The 17,565-nt window shown below is 44.9% G+C and overlaps 1 protein-coding gene across 3 annotated transcripts in view; it reads right to left on the bottom strand.

The window, feature by feature from the left end:
• LHFPL2 (LHFPL tetraspan subfamily member 2) overlaps positions 1 to 17,565 on the bottom strand; it is a 232,139-nt gene that overhangs the window by 184,888 nt on the left and 29,686 nt on the right. Inside the window, exon 1 of one of the 3 annotated variants that reach the window (XM_079798741.1) lies at positions 6,924 to 7,105. The exons of the other annotated variants lie outside the window; for them this stretch is intronic. The gene's annotated coding sequence lies outside the window, so the exon portion shown is untranslated. Of the gene's footprint in view, positions 1 to 6,923; positions 7,106 to 17,565 lie in introns of those variants that run through there. 3 annotated transcript variants of the gene reach the window in all.

Here is a 17,565-nt window from a genome sequence, read left to right as displayed (position 1 = left end):
GCACAGACGACCTGGACAGGAAAAATAAAAGGCCTTCCAAATTGGTGCAGCGCATCAGAATTCGGGGAAGTGAAGCCCACAAGCAGGAAACGCCACGTAACTACTGAAGGGAATGAACAAGAAAAAGAATCTCACTAGAACTTCAGGAGGAGCTAAAGGAAACTAAAATTTGGAAGGAAAAGTGCACGAAAAACCCCCACGCAAAACCAATGGAAAATAAGTTCATGTCATAAGGGAGAATGATCTTCACGCAGACCAGGAAGGCCAAATGGTCTTGTTAGTAGGTGGTTTCCCAGTGCCAACACCCAGCAAACAGCTGCAGGGAAGAAGGTAAACAGGATGCTGGAGGGAACTGGGGGTGATATAATATTATAGGAAGCGCTGTTATTCCTATGTAAGGTTTAGATTAAAACCTCATTTAGGTTCACGGCTTTACTAGCTTGAAAAAAAGCTGACACATTTTCAGCCTTTTTCCCATGTAGAGAATTTATGAAATGTCCCTTTAAAGGAGTCACATCTGTCACATTTGAAAATGTACACACACACACACACACACACACACACACACACACACACACACCTATAAAGAAACAAGTATAGCTATGATTTTAGAATATGGAGTTGCATTCTCTCCCATGCCAGATTTTCTGTTTGATAACAAATTAGAAACTTTAAGGAGAATAATATTCATTCTTTTACATCACAGGAACAGCCACAATAACAACAGTGGTTATTCTTATTTTCTCAGACATTGTAGAAAGGGAGAGCTAGGTACTCTCCCCTCTGGTCCTCCCCCCAAAAAAGAGAGAGAAGTTTTTATGTGGCATTTGCTGTATACTACACACTATTCTCTATGGTTTATGTATATTAACTCTTTTAATCCTAACACCAATTGTATGAGGTAACTACTGTCATTGTTTCTTTACAAATGTGGAAAACCAAAGCACAGAGGTTGACTTGTTTAAGGTCACACAACTACTGAGTAGTGAAGCTGGGATTTGAACCTAGGTTGTCTGGTCCCAGAGTCTGAGCTTTGGAACAGTGAACTCTGCCTCTAGCAAGAATGCCCTGAAACACACAGAGGAACTCGTGCTAACAGTAGAGGTTTGACTTTAAATGCATGTTTGGGTGAACTATCAGATTACAAGCTAGGCTGCAACGTAGGGTTCATTTAAAGTTAATTTTAGAGGATCCCAAATACTTCATCAAAAAACCTCCAAGGTCAACTTTTCCATGTTTTGTTTTCTCTAAAGTTACCTTTCTTCTGAGATGAGAGCAATCCCCAGTGTAGGTATACTTCCTTCTAGGAACCAGAGAGTCACACTTAAGTCAGATATTTCTGTAGCAACTGTGAAGGAGCCAACATTATATAAGACTAAGAGTTGGGGAAGAAAAGAAAACTGGACCATAAAAATCACAAGTCTTGGGCAATTATTTTAATGCTTTCAATCCTCCCCTCTCCTCTTTGGTTTTGAAATATTTATTTCAGTTACATTAAAGGCCACTTTCCAGATCAAAGCCTGCCAATGAGCTGCCAATGAGTCAAGTTCACTTCTAACCCCTCAGTAACTCTGGTCTCCACGGAGACTCCATCCCATCCCGGTGCCCATCTGGAAACACGCATCTCAAGTGAGCCAGTCTTAAAACCAGGTTAGTGTGAACATTTTCACCCTGTAACCTTCAACCCAGTATTGAAATAGAAAGCAGCGTGTTTGTGTGATTTCCATCATGTTAGAAAGAAACAAAATCTGATAACCACCCAACCAACGGGGGTAAGGAAAATGGGATTCATCGTTTTAAAAACATTAGGTGCTTACTGGAAATCTTACCCCATGCACTAAATAATCACTGGTCACCAAATATAATGCCAAGTTACTATTTCCCTGAGTCCTATAACTATAAGCTACGTTGTCTAGATAGTAATTTTGATGTGTATGAATGTCTTTGATCCGTTTTATAAATCTCTTAGACATCCAAAAAACAATTTTATTGAATGTGATTGTGTGTTAAGAAGCAGTGCTTAACTGCTCTAGAAATTCTGCCCTGATGCCCATCTCTAGCCTTTTCTGAGAGATCCTTTGCAATCCTTTAGGGAAAATGAGTTTCTATTGGTGGCTACTTTTATTTTTTCAAACTATACAGATGCTAATGAACACTGGCTGGTTGTTTGTTTAAAGAAAGTCATGAAGGCATTTGGAAGTGTCTTTACGGGCCTGGCTCCAGGTACTTTTCTTTTCACACTGTTGGTGAGAGAGAGGGCTAATACCACCAGATAGCACAGATAACACAGGAGCCATTCTGTAATGCATCATTACTCACCCCCACAGCGTTTTCTATAATGCATGTTTGCTAATATTAACAGAATGCTGTTTTTTTTAGAAACTAAAGGGCCTTCGTCCTACAGTGAAAAAGAGCATTCATTCAATTACTGTAGAAAATCAGTTTCTAAATGATCCTCTCTAATAAAAGAGTAATATGCAAATTAACCATCACTTCACCACAAAGATGGTGGTGCCCATAGCCACAAGATGGCGGTGCCCAGTCCCCTTAGCCCTGCCGCTGGAGTGTCCAGGCCTGTAGGCCAGGCAGGGGATGGGGGGAGGGGGGGCGAGTGGCGAGGCTGCCTGTCAGCCAGGCCAGGGGCCTTGGGGGCTGAGCGGCGAGGCTGGATCTGCCCACTCTGGTGGCGGATCCAGCCTCGCCGCTCCGCAGCCTCTAGAGTGCCCGGGCTTCGCTCAGGCCTCAGAAAGTCCTATTCTTGCAGGAATCTTCCTGCAATGGGCCTCTAGTTTTTAAAATAAAATTCTAATCTATGAATAGGTTTTATACATTTACTATAGAAAATATTAAGAAGTATAAAGAAAATATTGAAATCACTCATAATCCCACCTCCCAGAAAGAAAAAAAAAATCGACATTTTGTCTTACACCTTTCCTGTAGTAGGTATACATACAAAAAAATCTGTTTTGGGACCCAGAGCTCTGACCAGGTTTGCCCCTTTCTGAATGATCCAGGCTTGGTGACTGGGTGGAGCTGGTCACCTCAGTCTTATTCCTCTCTCTGGATGAATTAATTCCTAATAGGATCTTCACAGTCTCATTCAAACAGACTTCTGGTGGACACACGCACCAGCAATTTCTGGAGAAGCCCAGGCATTTCTGCACTTCAGTTTGGACTCGGTCTAGGCCACCCTCCCACATCCTTGTCCCTACATTGAATTACAGAAACATGGCAGCTGCCTTCTAACTTTGGCAGGGTGATCGTGCAGGAGAAGGGACACGGTGGTTCTGGTGATTCTAGAGAATAAAGCTGGGATGGATGGGAAGAGCAGTCTTATTGAGAAGTGAATTTTCTGCCATTGGCTATATTCACTTGTCAGGATGGTTGTGGGATAGAGGGTGGAGGTCAGAGACAGTTGATGACAGTGCCCTTGTCATAAGATTCTAAGACTCTCTCTCTCTCTCTCCAGGGTTGGCTTTTTGTCTATATGGTATGATTTATGGGTGTCCTGAATCTTTTATCTCCATATCAACATCTCGATCACAGCTATAGACACACAGCTCAGAACAGTATCTGGCTCATGGTAGGTGCTCAGTAAGTGTTTGTTGGAATGAATGAATGAATGAATGAGTCAATGAACCTGGCAGCTGTGGTTGTTCCTTCGCCCACTACTTCTGGAGACTATCAACAAGCAAACGTGCTGGAATTCAAAAAGCTTTGGTGGGAAGTAAAGGAGGATGTTGGCTTCTTAGCTCACAGGATTATCCATTTTCTGTTGTTTCTTGGGAGGACCCTTGGTCTTGGCTTTCACACAGTGTTATATAGAATGGCCTGGGAGACAGCCAATTTGGGCTTTTTCATCTACCAAACAAAACAAACCCAAACATTTGACTTGATGGCTAGAATCCCCAAGTGGATGATCTCACTCAGTCCTTTCAACAATGGAATGAGACCCCTGGTCTCCAGCAGCTTTCTCTTGGGGGGGGGGGGCAGGGCGGGGAAGGGTGCGGGAGGAGTGGGGGGCTGGAATGGAGGGATAACAAGTATTAAAGGATGAAAAAGAAAATTATTTTAAGCTAGCAAATACCCTATTCAGGAATCAAATGCCACATGCAACCCTAACTTACAATATAGAGTTCTATAATCAAGTGTTGCTGTATTTTTGTAGTATAAGGAAACAATGCTTTAAAAAACACACACCTTCTTTACTAAGTGACATTTTAGGAGTTCATAATATTAATATTTTCTGGCCTACTTGAATGAATACAAATATCAGTTCCATAAGCAGAGACCAAGGCACATACAGTAGATCTGAAGTGATACCTTTAGAAGATTACACACCTGAGTTAATTCTATGCCTGAGAACTGGAGGAGAAACCACAGGCTAGGAGTGAGTGTCTGGTTTTTGCTTTGTCCTGTGCAAGTGTGCTGTGCCTGGGAATCTCCCCATAGTGGAGGTCAGCTAAGGGTTCAGATTGAAAGAGTGGAAAGAAACGGTGGTATTTCTCAGAGAGGGGGCCTCTGGAAGCACCTTTCCCCAGCCTACACGAGAATGCCAAGCACAACCATGCTCCCCCCTTCATCCACACCTGTGTAGTTTATGGAAATTGAACAACACCAGTGGGAACATTCTCAGGGTTTCTCGGGGATGTATTGTATCTTGAGGCATCTCATCGGCAGAGCCTATTTAGGTGGGACATTGTTGGACACTTACTTCGGACAAATAAAAACTTCTTTGCGTGCAACTGGAAAGAGAAACTATGCTGTGTTCCTTTCCAGAACCGTTTCCACGGCATGCACTTTGGCGTCAGACCAACTTAACCACAGGTGAGTTCCACCAGACATACTTACATCCCTCCAACTACAGATCTCTGGAGATTGCACTTTCGAGACTAAAATGCCATTCACTAGTGTTTGTTGACTAGAAAAATAATACAGTTATACTCATCAGCAAAATATCCAGGAGCCAGAGGGGATATAACATGACAGTGATTTTGAATATGGTTAGGGTTAAAGCCCATGGCGATCCAGGCATGGATTGCATGACTTTAGCCAGGGGACCAGCAGGGCCTTATCTGCTATCAGCCAGGAAGGAGCCTGGGCTTCCATACTCTGGCCCCAGCGCTAAACCACCTTCAGTCTTGCATACCCTCCCCTCCTCAGTAATTAGACCCACCCCAGCCGGACTCTGCCTACCAACCTTTTTGGTTTCTTCTTCATGATTTTTCATAGCTAAGTGTCTCTTCCCCCCGCCCCCAAGTCTTTCCCTTTGGACCCTTCCCGCATTGGTCCCCTCAGCATCAGCATCCCAACCTTCTCCCTCACCCCAAACTCCCCAACCCTTTTTCCCCTTTGCTTATGCAAAGTCATTTAGGTCCTGGGCCTGCAGAGGTCCAAAAATAAGAGCTTCCCTGGCCACCAGGACCCCTCCTGGTGGAGGAATTTAAATATCTCATCCCTTCTCTGTTTTGTGTTTTTTCCCTACACAAACTCATCTGAACCTCCCTTGAGGTTCCCTTGCCCGCCCACATTTTTGATGGAGGCAGCTTCTCTTTGTGTTGCACGGCCTTCTGGGATGAACTCGATTCTACAAACAGACACTCATGGACCCACATTAGCAGAGCCCCTCAGTTCTGAGTCAAAGCTTTTGATGACCCACCCCCCCTCATGGGTGTGCAGCCTACGTGGTGGCACAGAGCCCAGCGCTTTGAAGGGCCCTGGCATAGTTTGGTGTTCTGCTGTCACCATCCGGAAATTCTTATTAAGTCTGAACAAGGAGCCCCCATGCTCATTTGCACCAGGCCCTGAAAATTACTTTGCCAGTTCTGTCTTCACATGGCCCTCGTGGCCAACCTCCCTTCCTTCCAAGCAGTTTCTCCACACTCCCCATAAGCCTTCCTCTCCAGGGCAATCTGCGGTGGCCAACCTGGCCCCTGCTCACCGCGGGGGCTGGGCCCGGACAGGCCGCTGTGCAGATGGAGATGGTGGGCCCTTCCTTTGTTCTAATGACACCACAGAAACCAGGGTCTTGGGGAAGGCAGGGGTGGGTGGGGGAGCGGCAGGGAGGTGTGGGGAGGGGAGAAGAGCCCCTGCACAACCACCCACCCCACCCACATGCCAATTCCAGAGATTCCATCAGTACAGAGAAGCCCTTTGTGGGAAAGCCCTTTCCAACTGTTTTAAAAATAAGACTATTCCTGAGGGGGTCAACACCCCATATTATTGGCCTCTACCATGCTGTGAGCAAGTGTGCAAGTTGTTGTGAGCTGATCACTGGTGGGGGGGGTCCTAGCACAGGGGGCTATTTGAAGAGGGAGAGAGGGGGGAGGATGCTTTTAGAACTCGGAGGAGGGAAAATCACAAAGGAGAAGTCTGAGGGGTGCTGCAGAATGGGCATGGGGCATGGGACTCGGGATAGAATGGGACTGTGGGAAGGGAGGAAGCGGCTGAAGGAGTATTTCTTCTAGTTCACAATTTTGCTGGACTTGAACAAAAGCTGTTCAGCACAGTCTCTCTTGTTTTCTTAAGGTTTTTTGTTAATCGTCACCAAAGGATATTTTTTCCATTTTTTTTTTTCCAGAGAGAGTGGAAGGGAGGGAGGGAGGGACAGAGAGAGAGAGAGAGAGAGAAACATTGATGCGAGAGAGACACATCCACTGGTTGCCTCCACATGTGCCCTGACCAGAGGACAAGGAGTGAACCGAAACCCAGGCACATGTCCTGGGCCAGGAATCAAATCTATGGCCCTTCCATCCACAGGCCACCACTCTAACCACTTAGCACCACTGGCCAGGGCAGCTCAGCCTCTCTTGACATGCAAAAGGGTTTGTATTAGTTTCCTGAGGCTGATAGATATATACAATTTTCCCAGTAACAAATGACTACGACCTGGGTGGCTTAAGACAACAGAAACTGATTCTTACACAGTCTGTGGACGAGAAGTCTGACATCGGGTGTAGCGGGGTTGGTCCTTCTGGAGGCTCAGCAGAGAATCCACTCCATGCCTGTTTCCGAGCTTCTGGGCTCTGCCTGGCATCAGCATTCCTGGGGTTGTAAACACATCATCCCGGTCTCTGCCTCCATCCTCCCTTCGTCTCCCCGGTGTCTCTGTGTGTCCAGGCTCCCTCACCCTTTTCCTGGAAGCACACCAGTCATTGGATGTGGGACCCACTCTAAATGCAGAATGACCTCATCTCGAGAACCTTATTTACAGCTGCAGTGACCCTATTTTCCAGTCAACAAACTGACTTAGATACTTTGAAATTGCTAAGAGACGAGATCTTAAGTGTTCTCACCACAAAAAAGAAAGGGTAATTATATGATGTGATAGAGATGTATAAGCTAAAGTTACAGTAGTAATCAGATTGCAATAAATAAATGTATCAAATCAACACGCTGTACAAATTAAACTCATATAATGTTATATGTAAACTAGCGTTCCCGTTGCAGGAAAAATCCTGCAATAGGGTTTCCTGCTGCACTCTACCCTGCCTCCGCTCCTCCCTTCTCCCCCGCCCCGCCTTCTCCGCCAGCCCACCCACTCTCCTTCCTTCGCCCCTGGCCCCGCCTCCGCTCCTCCCTTCTCCCGCGCCCCCACCTTCTCCGCCAGCCCGCCTGCTCTCCTTCCTTCTCCCCCAGCCCCACCTCCGCTCCTCACTTCTCCCCCAGACCCGCCTGCTCTCCTTCCTTCTCCCCCCAGCCCCGCCTCCGCTCCTTCCTTTCTCCTCCCCCCGGCTTGCTTGCTTCTCCGCAGCTTTGCTCCCTTCTACAGCTCTTGGCTGATTTCTATGCTGTCTTGATATGCAAATTAGCTGCCATCTTTGTTGGGGTAATTTGCATACTCGTCCTGATTGGTTGGTGGGCGTGGTTTGGGCGTAGCGAGGGTGCGGTCAATTTGCATATTTGTCTATTATTAGGTAGGATTATATCTCACTTAAAAAATAACTTTTTAAAGATTCTATTTCTAAATAAGGTCACATTTGCAAGTATACGGTTTAGGACTTGGATATGTCTCTTTGGTGCCACAATTCAATATATAGGGTTTTCACATCTTCAGTTCTGTTGGCTCTTTATTCAGGCTTTACTTGAACTTTGGAGCTGTGCCTTTTCCCTTGATAGAACTCCTGAGGTCCGTTATTAGATAATAATAGCAACAGCTCTGCAAATCCAAGGCATTTTACAAGTGTGCACCTCAGGAGGCTGCAGGGTCTCCCAGTGTCCCAGGAGAATGGGAAAGAAACAACAGCAAACCCCCTTTGATCCCTTCAGTAGAAGAGTTTCCATAAGAGCCAAACCCTGTGCTTTTAAAACTGTTGTACATTAGTCAGAGCATAGAAATGTGAGTGTTTACGATCCTGAAACTGAAATGGAAAAGTTACAAAAATGCGGTTCTAGGAGATTTTCATTAGATTCATGGGTTTGTTGAAAAACATCGAAAAGCCTAACATAGTACTTGTGAATAAAACCTCTAATGACTAAATTCTATCCACCACTCCTGTACCATGCTTTTAGGAAAAATTTGCTTTTTGGAAAATTATACCCAAATGATACCATAGAAGAACAATCAGAAATTATGCATGATTCCTAATCACTAAGGAAAGATTTTATTACTCTGAGAGATTTGGCATAATAAAATTATTAACACAGGGAAATGATTTTATAAAAAGTTAGCCCCCCCCCCCCCCCCCCCCCCATTAATCTTCACCACTTTGGGTCATTTCTGTTCAAGTATCATCATGGCTTGGATCAGGGCTACAGAATAGTCTGTAGATTTGAGATGGAAATTAGCTCCTCTGAGTGCCAGTCTACTTTCTCAGAGGCCAGGTTACCTCCCATTTCCTTCTTTTATGTGCAGAAAATCCCCAAAACCCCAGTGTGTCCCATGCATCCTAGTCACATTTTGTGACTGGTAATATCACCATGCAATTAACTTTAGAAATGTTTTCATGGAAAAATAAACTAAAAACAATATCCCAGAAAATTATGAGAACAATAAGAAGGAGCTCTGTTATAGTAGGTAGCTAGATATTAACCCTTTGCACTCACTTGCTTTTTTCTCGATTCCTTTATTCTACTCGGGATTTAATTTTTTAAATACCCCAGATTTTACAAAGTGCAGCAGTAGAATAAAAAACTGGAGTTTCTTTTCATACAAACTTATTTATTTGGATTTTTTTTATATTTCAAATTATTGATACATTCAAAGAGTATAAAAAGAGTTGCTACCGATGCGAACCGTGTCGAGTCACACTAGACATCCGAGTGCAAAAGGTTAATAAAGGAAAGGAGTAAAGGGAATCAGATATTGAGAAGCCTAAACAACTTGAGCCTGCTTTTCTAGGAAACTATAGCTTCTCAAACTGCCCAGGGAACCACCAGTGGATTCTCTCTGAAGATTACCAGGGGAGGAATCTCCCTCTATCTACACTAATAAAAGAGTAAAATGCAAATTGACCATACCTTCATGACACCCACCAGCCAATCAGGAGTGAGTATGAAAATTAACCCAACCAAGATGGTGGGTTAATTTGCATATGCAGGCGCCGAGTGGCTGGGGGTGTTCCGCCCAGCCCCAGCCGCTGCAGGCCTCTGGGCAAGGTGGGAAGGCAGAAAGGTGGCTCCTGGCTGGAGCAAAAAGACGGCACTGATCGGAGCGAAGGCAGTGCTGGCAGCCAGGGGAAGGAAGGCCCATTCTTGCATGAATCTTTGTGCATCAGGCCTCTAGTATATATATAGAAAGCCAGTGTCCATGATGACTGTGATGACCAAATGACTGGTCACCCTGGCCCACAAGCGGGGTGGGGCAGGGCGGGACTAGGGACGGGCGAGTGGGCTGAACAGCTGACCTCTTGGTCCCTGCCCCTGGCCTGCAGGGTCCAATGAGTCAGCAATGGTGAATGGGGGAATTGGGGTGGGTGGTGGGAGGACCAGCCTCCCACCACCAGGCTGTCAGGCCGTTGGGATCACGAGCTCATCCTTGGCTGCTCAGGGGCTCAGGCCTGCAGGAAAGCAGGCACCAGCGACTTCACCTCCAGGCGCATGTGCTGGGCCGGCCGCTGATGGAACGCGCTGTCCACTCGGGGCTGCTCACACGGGTGCTGCCGCTGCCGCTGCCACTGCTGCTGGGGCTTGAAGTACTGACAGAAGCTGCGGGGTGCGCCCGCGACCTACCCACCCCAGCGTGAGCGGCCCGAGTGGGCAGCGCGTTCCATCAGCGGCCAGCCCGGTGCACACGCATGGAGGTGAAGTTGCTGGCGCCTGCTTTCCTGCAGACCTGAGCCCCTGAGCAGCTGGGGATGAGCTCGTGATCCCAACAGCCTGACAGCCCGGTAGTGGAGGTGGCGTTCGACCTGGGAACTGGCGAGCAGGCAGAAGATGGCCCTGATCGCAGGAGGCTAGGTCCTAGGGACCCTACCCGCACGATTTCATGTGCTGGGCCTCTAGTCTATACATATAAAGCCTGAGCGACCATTCGACCTGTAGCTATGACATGCACTGATCACCAGGGGGCAGGTGCTCAATGCACAGGCATGGGAACATGGAACAGACTGATGAATCTCAGAGGGAATTGGGGAGGTGGGAGGGCGGGAAGAGATTAACCAGAGATCTTATATGCATACTAGAGGCCGGTGCATGGATTCGTGCACTGGTGGGGACCCTTGGCCTGGCCTGTGGGGATCAGGCCGAAACCAGTAATCCGACATCCCCCGAAGGGTCTCAGATTGCGAGAGGGCGCAGGCCAGGTCAAGGGACCCCACTGGTGCACAAATCTGTGCACTGGGCCTCTAGTAAAAACAATAAAAGGGCCAGGCTTGTGTGGCTTAGTGGTTGAGCATCAACCCATGAACTAAGAGGTCACTGGTTCAATTCCTGGACAAGGCACATGCCCAAGTTGCAGGCTTGATCCCCAGTAGGGGGTATGCAGGAGGCAGCCAATCAGTGTTCTCTCAATGATGTTTCTGTCTCTCTATCCCTCTCCCTTCCTCTCTCTCTAAAAGATCAATAAAAATATATATTTAAGAAAACAATAAAGAGGAAATTCCTCTGCTGGACACATACCCAGTGGAAGCTAAGATGGTGACAATAGAGGCCTGTCGGTCTACCCTGGGAAAAGGATTGGATTGGATAAGGGGTACAAAGCCCCAGAAGATCTAGAAAATAGATTGGTTAGGGGATGGACGCCTCGGAAAGGCTAGGTAGTTGATTGGTTAGTTCGAAGAAGTGCCTGGTCCTTCCCAAACCCGAGATAATGTAACCCAAGCTTAACAAAGGTCGCTCTCTCTCTTTCTCTCTCTCACTTGGTAACATGCCATCGCCCCATTTGCTTGCATGTTTTCCCTCCATAGCAGCCATGTGGGGCTAGCAGCCACACAGCCAGGAGCCACATGGATTCCAAGTGTGAGTCTGGGCACAGTCAGCTGAAGTGCAGCTGGGAACACAGACTAAGCCAGTCAGATGGTGACAAAGACCAGACTGGACTGAACCATGGTGCAAGATGTCTGGACACTGGCCCTATTCTGGGCCTGATGAAGACTAGATTGGACTTTTTCTATGGTGGCTGGGACAGAGATGGGACACTGGGAATCCCAGGGCAGTCCTTTGATTTTGCTTCTACAATGAATCCGCAAAACCTCAACTTCCCATAGGTGAGTCTCCTGAAATGCTTTTCTCGTGACTCCGTGAAAGGACATCATTTCCACTGGCAAAAGCCCTACCAGGCACTGAACTACATTACACAGCCACAGTACTTAAAACAGTGTGCAGCCATCACATGAAGTTCCACATGAATGGTGGGTCAGAAGACGCCATATAGACCTGATAAATTTGATAGGATATAGGTGACGTTTCAAGTCAACTGGATAGTCATCGAAAAATAGGACATTTGAACCTGTATCTCATACTTCAAGTAAAAATACTAAATGCATTGAAAGTAAAAATGCAAAAAACAAAACAAATCAAACACACACACACACAGTGAAAGAAAATGGCAAAACTTTTACAATTTTAGGGTGAGAAAGGCTTTTTCAAGTCTGACCAAAAATCCTATATAATAAAAGGGTAATGTGCAAATTGACCCTAATGGCAGAACACCCGGGAATGACCGGTTGCTATGACGCCCACTGACCACCAGGGGGCAGACGCTCAATGCAGGAGCTGCCCCCTAGTGGTCAGTGCACTCCCACAGGGGGAGCTCTGCTCAGTCACAAGCCTGGCTGACAGCTGCAAGCGCAATGGCAGTGGTGGGAGCCTCTCCACCTCCTCTGCAGCACTAAGGATGTCTGACTGCGGCTTAGGCCCGCTCCTAGCCATCAGTTGGTCATCCCTCAAGGGATCCCAGGCTGCCAGAGGGATGTCTGACTGCCAGCTTAGGCCCGATCCCCCAGGGAGCCGGCCTAAGCTGGCAGGTGGACATCCCCCGAGGGGTCCTGGACTGCAAGAGTGTGCAGGCCGGGCTGAGGGACCCCCCTCCCCAGTGCATGAATTTTTGTGCACCGGGCCTCTAGTAGTAATAATAATAATAATAATAATAATAATAATAATATAATCCAGATGACTAAAAGGAAAGAGAAATTTATACGAAAATAATTATTTTTTCCATGGAAAAGCCACGATAAGCAATCAAAAGGTGAACAATAAACTGGGGGAAATGTTTATAACATATCATAGACAAAAGACCAATTTGCTTTCCTTTCTCCCTCATCTCCACACATATTGATTTAACCAATAGAAAAATTGGCAAAGGCTATAAAGGTATCCAAGGAAGAAGTAAACACTCAAAAGATATTTGCCTCATTCATAATAAGAGAAATGCAAATTTAAAAGTACAGTTCAATTATGTACAGAAAGAAGTTTATTTCAAAAAACAAGTAAAAAGCCATGTTTCACTCATCAGATTGGAAAGATGCAAAGCTCTTTGTATAGCATGACCACCACTATTTCCACCAAGATGGTGTGCCCTCCTCTAGGTTCCCTCCTCTTGCCTCTGGGTGGGCTCGTAGCTGTTCTGAAGAATGAAGAGTAGAGGGGATGCTGTGTGACATGTAAGCAGGGCTGGGACCAAGGTGGGGCAAGAGAGGTGCCAGGGCACAAACTATAAGAAAGGGTCATGCAAGGGCAGGGTCAGCCTTAAAAAAGTGCCTCCTTAAATTGTGTGCCCTGGGCACCTCCCTTGCTTCTTACTTCCAAGGAAGTCTGGTTACCTTGATGTCATGAGGCCAGAGTAGACCACAAAAGGATAGAAAGACACTGAGCGGTCCCAGTAATTCCATCCCCTGGTGATTCTGCTCTTCCCAGTCCTGCAACAGACACATAACTGAGCAAGTATTTTTTTAAATATATTTTTATTGATTTCAGAGAGGAAGGGAGAGGGAGATAGAAACATCAATGATGAGAGAGAATCATCTATAGGCTGCCTCCTGCATGCCCCCTGCTGGGGATTGAGCCCAAAACCTGGGCATGTGCCCTGGCCGCAATCAAACTGTGACCTCCTGGTTCATAGGTCGATGCTCAACAACTGAGCCACGTCAGCCGGGCGAGAAAGTCTTTAAAATGACTCCAGCCCTAGTCACTATGTGAATGCAACGTCCTGAGAGATCCCACAGCAGAACAACCCAGCCAAGTCACCCACAGAAACAACAAAAGATTAAAATATAGTTATTGTTGTTTGAAGTCACTCAGTTTCGGGTGATTTGTTAGGCAGTAATAGGTATAGACTTTAGAGATAGCTAATATAGGCACTCTCAAACCTTGCTAGTGGCAGATTAAATTGGTACATCCTCCTTGGAGATGGGCAGTTTACTAATGTCTAATCAAAATAATGCAAACTCATGCCCTTTATCCACTTTTAGGAGTTTCCCAACAAATACAGTCACACATATGCAAAATGATATGTATACAAAACACTTATCACAGTGTTGTTTAAATAGAAACAATTAGAAACAACCTAAAAGGCCATCAATATGGGCCTGTTGAAGGAAAGTATAACATTCAATGGAATACTGTTCAGTCCAACAAAGAATGAGGGTATCCTTTATATGATGATATGAAAAAAATCTCTAATGTAATTTCTAAGCAAAACAATAACAAGGAAAGTAAGATGCAAAGCAATGTGTAGAGTACACTGACAATTATGAAAGAGGAGGGAGAAAAGAAAATCTGTCCCTAATGGCATGAACATGCATAGATTATCTTGGCAAATTATACAAGAAACCTTCAGATCATTGCCTGGAGTAGAGAACTGATGGCTGATAGGAGTGGGAGGGTGGAGGCTCCCTGTATACCCTTCAATGCTTCTCAATTTTATACCAGGGGAACGTATTACCTAATAAAAAATAAATAAATAAAAATTAACTTTAAAAAAAGTTTTCAAGTGTTCGCTTAAAACTAACACTACCCGCACTTTTTGATGGTAGAGCTGGATCTTCCAACTGAGGTCCTGAGGATGGGAAGAGGATCTTGCAGGGTGTGTGCACACAGGGAGGAGGTTGGAAGAATCAGTTTCTACATATAGAATGTGCACACGTGCTCCCGCCTGGAGTTCATTTGGCTGGGAAAACACCTTGCCAGGCTGGTTCTGTTTCCTGGCTGCTTCTCTCTCAGCCTTCCTTCTCTCATTGGACCCAAGGCGGGCATACCTCTCACCTGCCCTGCATTTTATTCTGGGTGTTACCACAGAGTGGAAAGACCCCTGAGAGGCCAAACAAAGGGACAATTCAAAATATTGGCATTGGTTTTGAGAAAGAACAACTTGAAAGATTGGGAAATAAGTCCTTTTGCAAGTCTAATTCTTGCAAAGGATCGTTTCCAAGATTTTGCTTTAAAAAAAATTGAAAGAGGACCTTGAGTTGTCAATGAACAGCACATTAAAAGTTATTTTTGATAATGGATCACAAGGCCATTTTTTTAAAATTTATCTTTATTGTTGAAAATATTACAGATGTTCCCAGATTTTTTCCCCATTGACCCCTATCCACCCGCACCCCCCCTCCCAGGCCTTTATTGTCTGTGTCCATGGGCTATGCATGTATGCATATAAGTTCCCTGGTTAATCTCTCCACAACCACTCCTCCAACCCTGCCTTCCCTCTGAAATTCGTCAGTCTGTTCATTTTTTATATGTAACTCAGGACTTCAAAGAAACGAGTAACTTTGCCATATGTTTATTTATATAAACAATATTCCTCAGCACTGACATTTGTAAAACCAAAAAGAAGGGAAATAAAATTGATATGATAAATTATACTCTGTCATAAATAACTGAAATTGCTTAAAAACCAAAGCAGCCCTATCCATCTTACTAAGAGATACATTTCCAATAAAATTACTTTAGAGTTTAATGAGTATAGCTGGTCAAAACAATTGTAGTGATAATGTCATCTAAAAGCCCCTCCTCCCCACTTAGAACATTAGGATCATGGGACATTTCTTAAGTTTCAATCTGTTTACATACTTTTATTCCATTAAAGCACAATTGAGTGATTTAAGAAAAGACTTTTAAGCATACAGACATAACAGGGGTCAATTGAATGAAGTAAGTTCAACATGACAAGGGAACAATGTAAAATTTCCATGTGTTAAAGGATTAACTTATTGGTATATTTTAAAAATGATGATGGTGCGTATAAAATGGCTATGGTATCTGGATACATTTTTAAAGAATGATATAACTCAGTTTTTAAAATGTTATATCTTTTGTTGAAAAAGCATTTTAAATAACATAAAGCTGTATGAGAGAGAAAGTTCTTCAGATCCTTTAAGCAATACACAAATAAATAATTTGAACTATTGCCTTAGAGACCATCTGGTTCAGCTCTCTTTACCTCGCAGATGAAAAACTTGTCCGCCAAAGTGAAAGTAACTTTCTCAAGGTCACTGAGTGACAAATGGGGCCAGACCCTGGTCTCCTGCCTCCTGGTCCAGGCAGCTAGAACTAACCCAGGCAACTGGCCTGGTAGGAGTGAGTTCCCTATGGTCCTTGGCAGGAACACCTGAGTGGTGAGGAGCAAAGGGAATCAGCCCAGATGCCAACACTGTGCACTCTACCTGCCCTGGGGAATGGAGATAAAACCCAAGCAGCAAAATGCTGTCTTCCCACATCCTCATGGGGCACATGCAACCTTTCGCTGCCCCCTTAAGATAAACTTTCCTTTCCCATACTCTCACCTCTAATTTCTGTGAATCTCTTGCTTTCACTTTGCCCATCAGATGCCTTTCCTGAGAATCAGCCTCATCTCCAATACCTACGATTCCAGCAAGTGCTGGCCTGGGCCCAATGAGCTGGAGAATGGAGCTGCAAGGGAGACCATATTGGCAACTTTTTAATATCGCCTTAATAGTTCTGCTTTTTCTCTGCTCTCACCCTAGATCTGACATCCAGCTTCACTCATTCAGCTACAGGTAGGTTTTTAATGTAGTTCATTTTCTGTATTCGCACACATTTGAAAGAGAGGTGAACATAATAATTATGCCAGAAAAAAACAGATAAAGACCAGGACCATCCTGGGATATATTGTCACCTTAGCTATAAGCTCCTGGTGAGGCAGGAAGGAAGGAGAAAATGCTCAAAATGTTGGGTTAGGCATGGGAAGTGTTAAAGCAGCGAATAAATCAGGAAGATCTGGCCTGGAATTGGATGATAAGACCCAAGTGAAGGGAACTGTGTAGTAATAATGTCTGTTGTGCTGTTTTTTTGTCCAACCTTCTGGGGAGAGCCATTACTACCGATGGGCAGAATCAGTAGCTATAATTTGGGGAGTCCAAAAAAATCCAGAATTACATATATATGGCTTTCTGATGACTTCCGTAGTAAGATGACTTCTGATATCTCCCCAACTAAAATTACTGCTTAGGCCTTCTGAAAACTAGTTCATTTTATCTGGGTGGTATAACTTGGTGGGAATATCATAAGAGTATCCTTCTTTACCTTACAGAGAAGAATCATGAAAGCATGGTCATAGGACAGGTGTATTTTGAAGTGGGAGTTAGAGATGACATAGTCAAAGATCCAGAGCTAAGCTACTGAACCAAGCTTGTTGGGAGGAGGCAGCTATGGCTGGGGTGTAGGGGTGGGGCATTCTGTATGGCCTGTTCACACTTGCAACCTCATGTAACCCTTCCTATAACCACATAGGTTGGGCACATTCTCCCCTGCTTTACCCAGGATGTAATATCCAGATGGCTTGTTACCCTCTGAAATTTTTTTTTTGAAAGATCGTTACAGGAGACAGATTGTGCCAGAAATCACAAGAATAACACTTGTATTTGTGCAGTTCTCTGTATTAATAAATATTTTTACATGCATTATTTTATCCAGACTTGATAAGAGCCCCATGGAATGAACTGGCCAGGTATCGTTATAATCGCTTTATAATCAACACAGCTGAGGTTCATACTCCTGACTTTGGGTTTAGTGATTTGGTACATTTCTCAGATACTACAGTTTCTGAGAGATCAACCCCGACAAATTCCCTTGGCTTTATAGGGAGGTTAGTTGAGTCACCCCAGTTATGAATATTCAGAAAATATTTATTTATAATTAGATTCACATACAACTTTTACCAAGGTCTCT

This window comes from Cnephaeus nilssonii, assembly GCF_951640355.1.
Source record: "Cnephaeus nilssonii genome assembly, chromosome: 2".
Lineage (NCBI taxonomy): Eukaryota > Metazoa > Chordata > Mammalia > Chiroptera > Vespertilionidae > Cnephaeus > Cnephaeus nilssonii.
Note: the sequence above shows the minus strand (reverse complement) of the source record. Positions and strands in the feature narration are given on the sequence as shown.